Source organism: Corvus moneduloides, chromosome 1, assembly GCF_009650955.1.
Source record: "Corvus moneduloides isolate bCorMon1 chromosome 1, bCorMon1.pri, whole genome shotgun sequence".
In the NCBI taxonomy this organism is placed as follows: Eukaryota; Metazoa; Chordata; class Aves; order Passeriformes; family Corvidae; genus Corvus; species Corvus moneduloides.
Window position 1 is genome coordinate 2,027,666 of NC_045476.1, and position 14,533 is coordinate 2,042,198.

The 14,533-nt window shown below is 51.3% G+C and overlaps 1 protein-coding gene across 2 annotated transcripts in view; it reads left to right on the forward strand.

Annotated features, from left to right (window-relative positions):
- The window catches only part of WNT3A (Wnt family member 3A), an 83,997-nt gene that overhangs the window by 1,483 nt on the left and 67,981 nt on the right, over positions 1 to 14,533 (forward strand). The window contains exon 1 of one of the 2 annotated variants that reach the window (XM_032131343.1): positions 201 to 297. The exons of the other annotated variant lie outside the window; for it this stretch is intronic. The gene's annotated coding sequence lies outside the window, so the exon portion shown is untranslated. Of the gene's footprint in view, positions 1 to 200; positions 298 to 14,533 lie in introns of those variants that run through there. 2 annotated transcript variants of the gene reach the window in all.

Here is a 14,533-nt window from a genome sequence, read left to right on the forward strand (position 1 = left end):
AATTACCCCGCGGAGGTAATTGGGCTCAGGGAAGCCCTCGCGCAGGGAGGCTCCAGCTCCGCAGGGTTCCGCGGGCTGAGCCGGGGGGCTCCGCGCCCGCGCTGCGGACAGCTCCGAAGCGGCCCCCCTCCCCCCCCAAAAAAAATCATCACCGTCCTCCTAATTAATTTTTAAAGTGCGTTCAATCCTTGCTCCCCCCCCTTCCCCACCCCGCGGGTGCGGGGATCCGCGGTGCCCCCCTGCCCGGCGGTGCAGAGGTGAGGGTGTTGAAGGCAGCAGCCTCTCCAACTATTTCAGGTATGTCTGAAAGCAGGGAATTCGTTGGGATGGGAGAAAAAGCAATAAAATGCAAATGTGTTCCTGGGAAGACAGGCAGCGAGAGCACCTGGACGGGAGTCATTAAAAAGCAATCTTTTATTCCCAGCCACCATCTAACTTATAATTAGGAACTCTGCTTGCATTCCTGATTGGAGAAGGAAACGCATTCCTCTAATACCGACATAAATATTCGCTTGTCACCCGCCGAGGGGAGCGCGGTCCCGGCCCCCGGTCCCCCCCGTCCCCCCCGTCCCCCCTGTCCCCGCCGCTCCCGGAGCTGCGGGAGACGCGGCTGTCCGAGGGGGAAAAGGCTGGGAAAAAGGAGCTGGAAAGAGGGGCAGGAGTTCTCTTTCCAAGCCGGGGCATCAGGTGTGTGCCGGGGGGGGGGGGGCGGCAGCGGCGGCACTTCGGGGTTCGGGGGTGGTTTTTTCCCCGTCCTTGGCCGGTGCCAAGCAGCGGTTTCAGACGTTTCTTTCGCAAGGAGAAAGCCCCCTTAGGCCATGGAAATGCAAAGGAGGGTTTGGTTGGGGTGGGGGAGTCGCAGGAGAGGCCGGGAGCTGTTGCATTGGCTGCCGAAATTCCCTCTCGCCCTCCCACCCCTTTCCCTCTTTATTTATCCTCAACCTTTCCCTCTTTATTTATCCCCAAGCGAGATATAAACCCACGGCCACCCCCGTGGCTGGAGATGGGGAGCAGCCCTGGAAATGTGGGAAATTGGGGCCTGGAGGTGGCACAGGGGACCCCGGGATGCACGTCCCAATAACGGGAGGGGAGTTCCTTTCCTCCTAGGCCAGCCCAGCTGCTCCCAAATTTAGCGAATCGACCGTGCTGCTTTATTTGATTTTAATTTAATATCGTTCCGCTCGTTCTTTTGTTTTGTTGTTGTTGTTTTTCTTCTTTTGGAAGAGAGGACGGGGAGTTTTTTAGTCTGGTCATGCAAGCAGCAAACATCCCATCCTAAACCGTCTCTGTTTAAAGCCTCCCCTCTACCAGCTCGTGGTGATTTGGGTGTTTACAGCAGAAAATCTCTCATTTCCCACCCCCCAATTGTGCCCCCTCCCCACTAATTGTATCTAATTAAAGCATCAACTCATCCTAAAGCACGGGGCTGTGGATATTTACACTTTGAGAAAATCGGTGCCAAAGCAGGGACTGAGAAATTACATTTTCCTGTGTGTTTTGGTTAATTATTGTCCCAAAATTCGGGGAAATGTAAATTTTTCACGGGGGAACAAGTGTTGCTGTAAGTTCTGTCTACCTCTCGCAGCTTCTTTTTTTTGGCTGAGCTCTTTAAATTGCTGCTCCCACCGTGGCGTGGGGGCACCTGTTTAAATCAGACCGAGCAGATTCCCAGATTCCTGGGAGCTTCGGGGAAAGTTCAGTGGAGGAGAAGGGAAAGGATCCCTTGGAGCAGCGATGCTCCCACCCTCCAGCCGTGATGATGCTGGGGCGGGGGGGGAGGCTCCGTGAGTTCCTCAAAACCAGCAAATAATGCATTTACAGGCTGGGATAAAAGGGGCTTTGGAAAGAATGGTTTAAAAATAATCAAAGAAAAGGGACTGATTCCCACTGGAATTGATGAGCCAGGTTTTAGGGATGTACTGGTGGGATTTCCTGTGCCACAGGAGCCGCCCGGGACCTTCTCCAGTGCAGTGCAGTACTGAGCTGTTCAACCTAGAGCAGCTCCTGGGAGCAGCAACAGGCTCTTCCACACCCAGGGGGCCAGATTAACAGCAAAAATCAGATGGTTTTCGGGTTTTGCTTCTTTTTAAGATGTTAGTGCTGTTCATTTCTTGGTTTGTTAAAAAAAAAAATTAAAAAAAGGAGAGATTGGAATGAGCGAAGGAAGGCTGAGGGAATTCCGAGCAGAATTCATGGCTAAGGGGGGCTTAAATGTAACCTGTTCCCTGTCCTGGGGGAGTCTGGGGTCCTTGTGGAGTCACAGGAGCAGCACGAACAGAATTTAAACTTTTTCCAGCTGACTTGCACTGCCTTGACCGACTCCGCATGGAATGGGAAAAAAAGACTTTAATTTTATTTATTTTATTTTGTTAATCAGTGCTAAGTGGCCTGGCTTGGTCTGAACACAGCCAGTGGGCAGAAATGATTCAGAAGGGAGAAGGGTTGGATTCAGGAGGGGAAAAAAAGCCAGCAATAAAAATTAACACAGGACTTCCATGATGGGAATCTTAACCTCCTGCAGCCCAGCATGCTGCTCCTGGCATAGATGATCCCAGGAGAGGCTCTCTGGGCTGAATGAGAAGTAGAGGGAGACCCCTTTGCTGTAGGAGAAACTAACTGGCGTCGTTTTTCCTGAGTGTGAGGCAGCTTGGGATGTGTGTGGTTGAATTGTGCGCTGGGAGAGGGATGGGGAGTTCAAGTGGAGCAACAGGCTCTGGCTGGGATTTGGGGTGGTGGCATCGCTCTGGGCAGTGGTGTCTGTCCCTTCCTGTGTCCTGCTGGGGCTCCTGTCCCCTGTGCTGCTCTTGCCATTCCTGTGTCACACCCAGAGCGGGGTGGGCTGGGATCAGCCCCGTGGAAAACTGGGCGAGGAGAGGAGCTGTAATCACTGATAGCACAGTGAACGGTGCTCCCGAGGGTGCCAGGCCTTTGGAAGGGGATGTGGAGGATGTGGGGATGTGTGTGGGGATATTTCCCTGCCCGTGGCCTGGCTTTACTCCTGTTCCCCAGCACTGGCCACAGCAGCTCCATCGATTTCCTCATCCATGGAGGATAAGCCTGGCACAGCTGTGGTGTCCTGCAGGATCCCCTTTCCGTGAGAGCTGGGAAAAGGGATCTGACAGCTCTTTCCATCTGTATTTTGTGCACTTCAGGAAATGTAACCCCAGTGGCGTCACTCCAGCAGTGCTCAGGTGCTACACCCGAGCCTGTCCCTGTTCCGTGGCATCACCGCAGCAGCAGCAGGGCAGGGATGAACTCCTGTTGTGCTCTCTGGTCTCTTCTGGGGTCTGTTCCCCTCAACATGGGCTTTAAAGTGAGTGAAAGCCAGGCCAGGCTCTGCATGCCATGAGAAGCCCAACCCTTGCCTGCTGCAAGCCCTGCAGAACCGAACCGAGCCCTGGCAGCTGCGCTCTTGGGAAAGCAGAGCTTGGTTTGAGAGGGGAGAAGATCATCCCTCGCTAGCCAGCAGGGAGGCAGAGCCCTGGGAGGTCACTGGAGGGACAGCCTGGGCCGTGGGTGCTGGCAGCAGGGCTCCTAAGCGATCTCTAGAGCTCAGAGGTGTGAGCTGCATCCCCACTTCTCCGCTCGATTGGCCGGGGTGAGGTGCTGGAATTCATCTCCATCTCCTCGCCTCCTGCAGCGGGTTGTGGTGTGAGGTTAAAATCCGTCAGTGTAGCAGTGCAGTCCGTCTGCATCCATCCATCCATCCATCCATCCATCCATCCATCCATCCATCCGTCCATCCATCCCTCTCCCCACCCTTCTCCCACTCCTTGGAATTGCCTTTATGTGCCTGTACCTGTGTTACAGCAGCAGCTGACACAGCCCTGGTTCTCCAGGCAGGGAATAATCATGGAATGATGGTGTAGGCTGCTCTCAGTTTGGCTCCCCCCCAGTTTGGCTTTTCTGGATGTGGGGTGGCTGGTTGGCATCCAAGCAGCAGCAGAGTGGAGGGAAAAGGGCCAAAGGGATCTTTCTGTGTAGATCCAGGTGGTAAAAACCTCGCTCCATGCAGGGAATGCTGTGTGCAAAGGGGAAGGGGAATCATTTTCCACCTCCATCTTTCAGCTGGGACTGAAGGAACAAACTCTGGTGGTGTTTGTGTTGTTCCTGGCATAGCCCAGTTGCAGAGGAGCTGGTGAGGTTAAATGACTGGACCAAGATCACACCAGGAGGTTTTTTCGCAGCAGGAACTGAAAATTTTGCAAGGTCTCAGCAAGAAGTCCCTGTTTGAAACACGGGGAGGGCTGGGACTTTCCCAGAGAGCCCGGTGTGTGCTAAAGAAAATCCCAAATCCCTCATCTACTCAGATTTCAGACTCATTTTATTAAGTTGTGTTGTTCTGCTACATATTAATTGATTTTTTTTTTCCATTTTAAGAGGACTTTATTAGATAAATTAACCTGAAAAACAGCAACTTGATATTCAAAGCGTTGGCGGAAGGAGTTGCATCCAAAAAAAAAGCTTTTCCTAACTAAAATGAGGAAAAGTGAATCATTTTGCTCCCCAGCTGTTTCCAGGTAACCCTGGAGGTGAAACCTGTCCTTTGCAGACATTGGAGCACCTCTAAGAATTCTCACTGGAAAAGTTTTGAGCACTTGGAATAGTTTGGGTTGGAAGGAGCCTTTTAAAGGTCACCTGCAGTGAGCAGGGACATCTTCAACCAGGGTAGCTGGAACTGAGGGTTGGGAACTGCATTGCTTTCTGTTGGCCAAAAAAGGCTTTTTTACCATTCCTTCTAAAAGGTTCAGGCTGGAGGAGCCTTGATTTTTACCGTGGTGTCTCCTAGAAAAGGAAGTCACGGATTGCTGATTGCACCAGGGGAAGCCAGGCTGACTCGCTGGTGTCTCCATCCCAAACCTGCGGGATCCCTTTCCTGCTGGCATCCCGCTTCCTTCCAACTCAGCTCCAGCCCTGCAGCAACGCTGCTGCTTCTGCAGTCCCTGCACCAATTCCTGCATCCTTGGTGCCAAGCAGCAGCAGCAGGAGGGGATTATTCCACGTTAGGCCTCATGAGGAGCAAATATTTTTCCTTCACGCGCGTGGGAGCGCAGGAAAATCCCGGCGGGATGAGCAGGGGTTGACGCTCGGCTTTGCCCTTGCCCAGCGTTCCTCGAGTTCGTGATTCAAGGCACCCAGCCGCATTTCAAAGGCTTTGTTGGGCATAATGACAGCGCTTGGCAGGCTTTGCACAAGGGTATCGCAGGGGGAATCCTGCGGGCACTGAGTCAGGGTGCTCCCTTTGGGGCCGGGCAGCTGAGCTGGGTGTGACAGCCTCGTTCGTCCCCAGGACAGACCGGTCCCACCGACATCCACGGCGAAATTCCCAGCGCAGAGCAGGGCTGGACTCGTGCTTGTGCCCTGCTTCCCCAAGAAAACCCCGTGGGGATGAAGAGTGTGGCTGGAAAGAGGGGAGGAGCATCAGGGAGGTCTGGAGGTCGTGGCTGGGAAGGAGAAGGTTCCAGAGAGGCTCCCTCTGACTCGTGGGGATGTGGAGCGTGGTGATTTCTGCCCGCTCAGGTGGTGCTGGTGCTGGGGTTAAACCCACTGGACTATGGGGGAAAGGAAGGGGAAATGGCAGGGGGGAAGCACTGGCCGGAGCACACAGGTCTTGTCCACATGCTCGGCCAAGGCGGGACTGGGCCCAGCCCCAAGGCTGCAGCAGGAGTGTCCCCAGCCCAAAAGGTCTCTCTAAACCCATCTCTGCTTTGCTGGCAGCACCAAGAGACGAAGCCCAGAGCCGAGGCAGTTCAGTGGGGTTTCATACTGAAAGGGGGGAATGTCCAGGCAGGAGCCTTCCCATGGGGTATCCATCAGGGCTCTGCTGGATCAGGCCTAGGGTTGGTCTTGCAGCAAAGCCACTCCTGAAAGTGTCCATGCCAACTGTTCCCATCTATCCCGTGCCACCCATGATGCTCTTTTCCCCTTTTGTCCCTTTAAAAGCGGAAGGATTTGTTTTCAGTCTGTCTTAGCACGACCTGTAAAAATCCCATCAGTTCATAAGTTCACTCCAAATTCTACTGGAACGTGCAAAAATCACGGGGAGGGAAGGAGGGACTGATGCATTAACTTCCTTGTTCTGAACTCCTAACATAGGGCACGGCTTTCAAAAGCAGCCTAGGAGCCGGGGGAGAGCGTTCTGCATCACAAAGGTGGTGTTTGTCCCTCTTCCTGGTTCCTCACCTGCATATTCACAGTCCCCTTCCCATCCGGGTGTTGCTGCTGCCCAGAGGGGGCTTTGCATTTGTAGAGACTGGGCCATCAAAGGAGTTCAAGGTGCTTTTGGTCTCCTCCTCCTCACCACAGCTTCTGTCCTGGTGTTAAGGCAGTCAGTTATGCTTCCACGGATCCAGTGATAATTATTAGCAGGGATTGCTGCTGCTCTTTCCCAAGGTGGAGATTCCCTCACGCTCTTGGTGTGAAGTGCTTTTCTCCTGTTGCACCTTTGCACTCTCAGGCTTCACCAAGGTCACATCAGAGCATGTGGCTCGTTGCCTTCTCACATCACTGGCCGTGCAAGGGATTCCAGGTGTCTGGGTTGGTCATTTCTCCTCTCCCACTGGGTTCTATAGGCTCAGAGTGCATTGGAGAAGGCTCAGAGAGTGCCTCAGGTGTTCCTGGAGCTCAGGGCATGGCAGACCCTCACATTTCCAGCCTGGCCTCGTGTTCATCACAGGTCTGGGAGCTTTCCTGGTTGCCAGGCTCCATTCCCAGTGTCCCTAGTTCAAACCTGCCTCCCTGGAATGGCATCTAGCCCACAAGTGGAGATGGCTGGGTTCCCATCAGGAGCCCACGTGCAGGTTCTACTGCTGGGTGAGATGTTCGGTGACATCCTGGTCATCCTCAGAGGCCTGGCAGGGATTGTACCCAATCCACTGGTGATCTGCTCCTTTCTTGGCAGCAGCTGGAGACCAGTCAGGAAAACCCCAGAGCATCTCAGCATCACTCCATGTCCATCTGCAGGCAGCTGAGCAAAGCCTTGGGGGTGGAAGTCACTTTACCCATTGCATGTCTGCAATTTCCATGTCTCCCATCGATCCAGGGGCTCTTGGCTCCTTTCTCTGAGGAGAACTGGGCACTTTTCTTCTGCTGCAATTCATATCTCAGGTGTTTGCTGGAGCTTGGCTGGTGAAATCCTCTGTGCCAGTGGAGGAGTTGAGGAGACCAGCTCAGAGCAATGACCACCAGTGTCATCCAGGTTTAGTCAGATTATTCCCAACACAAGGAACCCCCCTTCAGAGTTTGCACATTTGCCTGTTTCCTGTCAAAATCCTTAATTCCCGTTCCCTGGCATAATTTCACATGGCTCAAGTCAAGTAATGGACTTGTTGTCCATCATTTTCCTGTATTTTATACTCTCTTCACTGCTCATTGGTGTATTGGAATGGGTGCAGGAGCATTTGTGGCATCCAAGCCGGTACTGAAAACCTCTAGACACCCCCCCTCCTCAGGAAACCCGTATTTTGTCCTGTCTCAGCCCAGCTGCTGAAAGCCTCGGCAGTCTGAGGATTCTGCAGCTTCCTCTGTAACCTATTTACTCCTGACTTTGATCCAGGACACTCCAGAGAACAAATGCATCTTCCTCGTGCTCTTAGACACACCCAGAGTCTCCCACCATCCCCCAACCACACCCACGAGTCAAGATTGTGGTAGAACTTTATCTCAAAACTTCTTAAAGGGAGATTTGAAGTGGTTTCCCTGTGGCCCCGTCCTGACAGTCATCTTGGCAGAGGGACACGGTCGCAGATGTTTCTGCATTTCAAGAATTCCTCTGGCTTTGTTTTTCCTTTAGATCTCTGAAATCAATCCCCTTTTCCCTTTTCCCAGTCCATGCCTCTTAATTTCGCTTTGCAGGTTTGTATTTCCTCTACCTCTCTGCTGGAAGACGCAGTTTCCTGGCTAAAGTTAGGCACGCCCAGCTTTCCAGGGAAGTCACCATCACCCAACAGAATTCCCACTGTGGGATGGAGCAGGGAGCAAAGGCAGAGCCCATCCCCGCTGCAGCTGAGCCCGTGAAACGAATCCAAACTGCACTGGGCAGAGCAGGAGCTCCTTGTGCTTCCAGAGGGGTGCACCTTGTCTAATAGAGATATTTCCCGAGGGGTGGGGAGGCGGGAATGGAACTCCTTGAACAGTTGCCAAGCCTCCCATTCAGCTTGTGCCTCTGCCCCCACAGGAGCAACAATGGAGCCTGTTGCTAGACAGTGTTGTGTGGCATGACAGAATACAACTCTAAATCCTCGGCAGGCTGAGGGACACACTTAAGGGAGAATTCCCATTTTTTCCCGAGCCTGCTGTAGCTGGGAAGGAATGGGACGGTGTGGGCAGGTAGGACTCCGTCCAAAACCCAGTGAATGTCAGGGGAGTACCAGAGGGCATCAGGTAAGATTTGCAGAATTTACTGGGAGACCCACAGCTCCTCCAGAGACACAAAAATCTGGTTAATGCTGGGTTTTGGGAGATCCATGATTGGTTTTGCAAATCTTCCTGAATATTTTGCGGTCTCTAACCAAGATTCCTTTAGAGCTAGTGGTGAGAGATGAGATGCAGCTCATCTGACATCTGTCAGACACTTACTTTGGGATGAGATGAATCCCATCCCAGCCGTGCCAGTTTCCCAGCCATTGCCTGGAAGGGGATTCTGGATGCCTGGGACAAAGATATCTCCCTTTGGATGGGTCAGTTTTGTCTTTGAATACACTCCTAAGCCATTTTATGCCACTCCTGGGCATTTTAGGATGTACACAGAGGTGTGCAGTGCTGAAAGAGGATATTTCCTTTGGAGGACTCTTCGAGGTGAATCTTTAGTGACCAAATTACATTTGAAAAACCCTTCACTTGAAGTCCTGGCATTGCTTTCCACAGGTGTAGAAGAACTAAGCAAAAATCCTGTATCTCAGAAGGGCGTTTGAAGGGAATTCTTGTGAAGTTTCAATTTCTTGAACGTTCTGGGAACAGCCATCGAGGTGAATTTGATGTGGAATAAGTTGCCTTAGTGATCCAGGCCAGGAGACCTGGGTACCACACGGATCCCGTGGATTTGGGGCAGTGGTGAAGGGCCATCCTGAAGGCTCTGAGGACAGTGCCCTTCTGTGGATCACAGAACCACTGAATCCCAGAATGGTTTGGGTTGAAAGGGACTTCAGAGCCCATCCAGTCCCACCCCATGCCATGGGCAGGGACGCCTTCCACTGTCCCAGATGGTTCAGAGCCCCATCCAACCTTTTGATATATTCTGTTACTTTCCTACAGCGAAGGATTCAGGGACTGGGAAGCTCAGCCCAGCCTGTCCCCTTCCCTGGCTGGCTGGAACGAAGAGTGCTGATTTTTTTAAATCTACAGAGAAAGGAACCTGCAGCCTGATCTCCAGGCCCTGAGAGCTGCTCTGCTGCAGCAGGGCTCTGGGTGGGTCACCCCCTGGAAAGATTTGCTGCTGGAAGTGCTCAGACAAAACACGAGGCTGAGTGAGGAAGGACAGGAGGCAGGGCTGCTTAGACACCTAATTTGTGCTTTATGCCTCAGATTTATTGATGGCATTGCTGCAGCATGATCAATTAGCTGATTTTATTGAGCTGCCCCTTGTCAGTGGTGGTCCATGAATACCCTCAGCTCATTCTGAGTGTGAGGAAAAGTGGATTAGCTCTGTTGCTTTTTTTGAAGTGCTTATTTCCTCTCACACGCTGCAGAGAGAACAGGCTTTTAGCAGCACAGATTTAGCTGCCTAACTCTTGGGCACCTTGGGTTAACTGAGATCCATCCCTCTGTGGGCTTGCAAAAATAGGTGTAACAGCTTCCACCACCATTAAATCCAGAAATCACCTCATCCATCCTCACGTGCTCCAGGCCGGATTAAATCTGCCTAAATCAGAATTGTGAAGAAGTCATGGATATAAGCACTCAGTTAACACTGAGTCATTGCTAACAGGAATATCATCTGGAGAAGGAAGGAGCTTACCGGATCACTGCTTTTTCCTAGCAGGATGGCTCATGGATATTAGTGGATTGATTGCAAAACCTCAAAGTCACTTGCAACAGAAGACTGAGGGCACAGTGGGAACTGGGTTTTGCCTGGGAGAGTACAGGGCCCAGACAGATGGGGCAAACAACCGAGTTGAAAGAGAATAGATAAGACACATTAGCAGAAGATTGGGGATCAGACAGGGAAATGCTAATTCAGTGGCCACTGAAACCCTCGGTGTAAGTTGCCCACAGGCATATGGGAAGTCTGTGATCCAGAGGAGCATTGAGTCCATCTGTCCTGCTGACTCAGTGTGTAGTCTCGGTCTGCTGGTGAATGAAAGGGTCAAGCCCAGCCTAACACAAGGCAGGGTGTTCCCAGCACAGCTGTAGCTCCGCTAAAATTGCAGTTGTTCTGCTGACCAGAAGAGTCTCCAAATTCTAACAGAGAAACGAATTCAGGATTTGTGTAAACTGGCCTAAATTTACAGCCTCGGGTACCTTGGTGGTGTCAGCCAGCAGCAGTGAGAGCGGTGGTGCTCCTGCTGCCCCTGACACTGGGACTTGAAATGAATTGAGGAATTCTGTCCTGCAGCCAGGCTTCAGGAATGAGGGAAACCAGGCTCTTGATGGATTCTTGCAAGAGCCCAGTTTTGGCAAGCTCTGGTACCAGAAGGGCAGGGCAACATGCAAAACCTTGACTATCTAATGAACTTCAGGCTTTGTGATTAACCAGGGGGACGAGGTAATTCAGCAGCTAAAACTCATCCTTGGGATGTGGGACCTCTGGCCGTATTTCTTCTCTGCCCATCACAGGCCTAAACAAACAGCTTGGGCACCTGGACAGAGGAGAATCAGAAAGGTGGGAAAAGAGCGGAGTTTCCTACAGGCTCTGTCAGAGAGAGCTGCCCACATCCCGTTCCAAGGGGCAGTGTGGGGTCACTGAGCAGAGGCAGGAGAAGCAGCGCCAGAGTTACCTTTGTCTCACTGGTTTTTTTTAAAAAAACAGGTTTTGGGTGAGGATAGCAGCCAGGGCAGCTGGACATGTGTGAGTCAGCGTGGCAGAGACCACGAGTGAGGAGTTTAGGGTTGTTCCCGGTGTCGTAGAGCTGTACACACACAGTGCTGACGCACAGCAGCCCTGCTGAGCTGGGTTCATCAGCTCAGCCCTGCTGAGCTCAGAGCTGCACATACCGTCTGAGGGAGTCATCCAAGCTCCCTTTGCAGTCCATGAGTGAGGGCTGACACTTCCTGGCTGTGACTCAGCAGCCCTATCGATGTCAATCTCGGGAGGAAAGGATCTCTCTCTGTCAGGGATCAACAGAACCAAGATGACCAGTTGGGAGCCTGACTCCTGCATCAGCAAGGTTAGGTCAGGTGATTTAATTCCATTGTGCCCAAATCCTTAAGATCATCCTGCCCTCAGTTCCCCTGGACAAGGAATTTGTATTTGTGCAAAAGTCTCTTGGTTTTGGCTTCTGGGGTGTTTCAGTGCAAAAGCTGATTCAAGACAAGTGCTCTTGCAGGAGCATTATTTGTCAAAGATTCAGTCATTTGGATGGATTTTTTGTAACCATAGTCAGCTGCCAGGTGGAGGCACCTTGACAGAGACCACCACCCTCAAAGCCAACCATGATTCTGATTCTGGAATCCCTGCAGCAGGGCTCACCAGCTCCTGTTGTCTTCTGAGCTTCACGTTTTCACGGTTCTGCTGACCTCGCTGATAAGATCTGTACAATTTTATTCATACAGCTTGTGCTGTCTGGTCCTCAAATTCCCAGACTGTTTCTGTTACTGTGAATGAGGAAGAGCTGGGTTTATCTCAGATTTCCTTGATCTTAGAGATGTCAGGAAAGGTACCTGGGATTTTCTTTGATGCCAGAAGAGTACAGTGGCATTGATATAATGGAAGAGTGAGGGAAGTGATGTGAAGTCTAAACTGACTACAGGTCTCTACATAAAACTGTCTGGGTGCCTAGTTAGGCATGAACTTAGCCTTGGGCACTGCTGTGCTAAGTTAGACTTTATTAGTAATCTTAGGAAAGAATAGATGGAGACACCTCAGGTGTAATTTGTGTAATTTTCAGCCATGTTGACCTTTTTCTGTGAAATTCAGGCTTTTCCAAAGTGTTTTTATGCAGACCTGTAGTTGCTTGTGCAAAGGGACTGATGTCCTTCAGGCTCCAGAGGGGGAACCAGGCTGGGGGCAAGGAGGGGCTCATGGAAGGGCTCTCAGCTCCACTGCTGCTCTAATCCATCTCTCAGAACTAGTTTCTGCATGAGCCAAGGTTTAAGCAATCCTTCTGCCTGTTTGTCCCTGTAATGACATTGAAACCCCTTGGCCCAATGAGCTTCTTTTGGCAGAGGTTCTGAAAAACATTAGATACCCACAGGTCTCACAAAAATGGGCAGTTAAATGGGGTAGAAATGTGAGCAGTGTCCTCACAGGGGCTGAAGGGTGTGAGCAGTGTGTGTGTGCACATCCATGTTCCCTGGACATCCTGAATCCAGACAAAAGAGTCAGTGCTCACCAGTTTCAGCGCCCACAGAGTAACTCCTCGTTCCGTTTTTTGTTTTCTTCAATTCATCTTCTGTTTCATAGAATTACAGGGCACAGAATGCTTTGGGTTGGAAGGGACCTCTGAGGTCATCCAGTTCCAACCCTCTGTGATGGGCAGGGATGTCATTCACTGCTTCAGGTTCCTCAGGGTCCCATCCAACCTGGCCTTGGACACTTCCAGGGATAGGGCATCCACAAGCTGATCCAGTGCTTCACCACCTTCTGAGTAAAGAACTTGGTCCTAAGATCTCATTTAGTTAAAACTGTTTCCATTGTCTAATCCCTATCTGCCCACATATAAAATCCCTCTCCCTCTTTTTTTTTTATAAGCCCCCTTTAATTACTGGAAGGCCACAATGAGGTCTTCCCAGTACTCCAGGATGAACAGTCCCAACTCTCTTGGCCTTTGTAGGACCATTGCTGCAGCCCTCTGATCATCAGAGGGTTTCTTCCCCCTTCCTTCTCATTCTGAGATGTGATTTATGGGAGGAGTGGGCCATGCCACCAATCTCCTCATTGCTTTATATGGCTGAGGAAGGGATGAAGTGAAGGAACCTCCTCATTTGATTTAAGGAGGAGGAAGGACTCCAATGCTTTGGAGGTCCATGGTTCCCATGCTGGATGTCACCCACTTGCCTGGTGGATTGGTGCTGGCAGCTCCCAGAGACATGTCCTAGAAAAGCCCAGTGAACACCTTCTGTGAGGATTCTTTGGAGAGAAGAAGTATTCATTATGGAGGAAGGTAGCTAAATACATATATAATACACATGCCTATGTGTATATGCATAGGTAGATCACATATCCCTCTTCTTAGCTTTGGCTTCTGCTCCAAAACCAGCTGGAACTCAAAGAAAACCTTCCTTTGACTGTAGCAGACTTTGGGACAGCCTATTCGTCTTGTGCCTGGGACTCTGAGATCCTTCAGGAACCCACAGGTTGCTTCATACCTTGATTCTGGGCCAGGAAAGTGCTGCTTTGGAGCAATTCCTTTGTCTCATGTCTTAAGACTCCGAGCTCCTTTAGGTCTTGATCCTTCCAGTTGCTTCACCCTTTGATTCTGGGCCAGAAAAGTGCCATGTTTGCTTTGTGTTTATCCTTAAATACCGGGGCAGTTCTGTGCATTTTCTGTGCCCGGGCACCGGGCTGGGTCGCACGGGTTGAGATGAAGCCTGGGAGCAGGGAGAGTCTTTCCTGTGGTGGGCTGATACACACGCACGTTATTATCCATGCTATCAGGGACATACAGCAATAATGTATGGAAATTACAGGCGTATCTCAGTCCCATCTCCCCTATCCCAGTGCAGGGGAGAGAAGGAGCCCGGTTAAGGCTTGTACATATCTGACAACGTGCAGCAAAACTTGGCTTGGAGCTGGATGGGGTTTTGGGGCATGCAAAGGCAGAATTGCAGAACTTCGGTGTGTATCCTTCAGAACTCGCAAAATCCACCCGTGCGCTGCGGATCCTGGTCTGCACCCCGCTCTCAGCGGTGATGGGTGTTGAGAGCTCCGAGCTCCACAGGTTCCTGGCTGAATCCCCAGCGTTGGCCAAGCCTCAATCAATGTGAATAATTGATTTGGTAGTTCTGGGGGATGGCATAATCCACTGGCGAGGGCGTGCTGCTGAGATTTGGGAAACTTGGGTTCAAAACCCTGCTCCGAATGGAGCAGAGGAAACTTGTAAAGCTCATTTTCCCATCCCATGGGTAGGTGCCATAACCACTGAATTGCTGACTCTGAGTATAAAGGGGACATTGCGTCCTCCAACTTCACTTTGGGAATGGCACCTTAGGGGATGGGCACCTGAACAAATTACCACGAGGTAAGTTAGGGTGTGAACTCATCAGATGCCAGTTTTTCTGTGGTAACTGCCCGTGTGAATGCTCCTTCCCTGCAATAAACACGAGATGGTTCATATTTACCAGGGGGTAAGAACGTTCACATGGGTGTTCACATGGCTCACACCCTGGTTTGACTCCCAGTAACTTGGGCCTGTGCCTCTAACCTCAGTACCCTTGA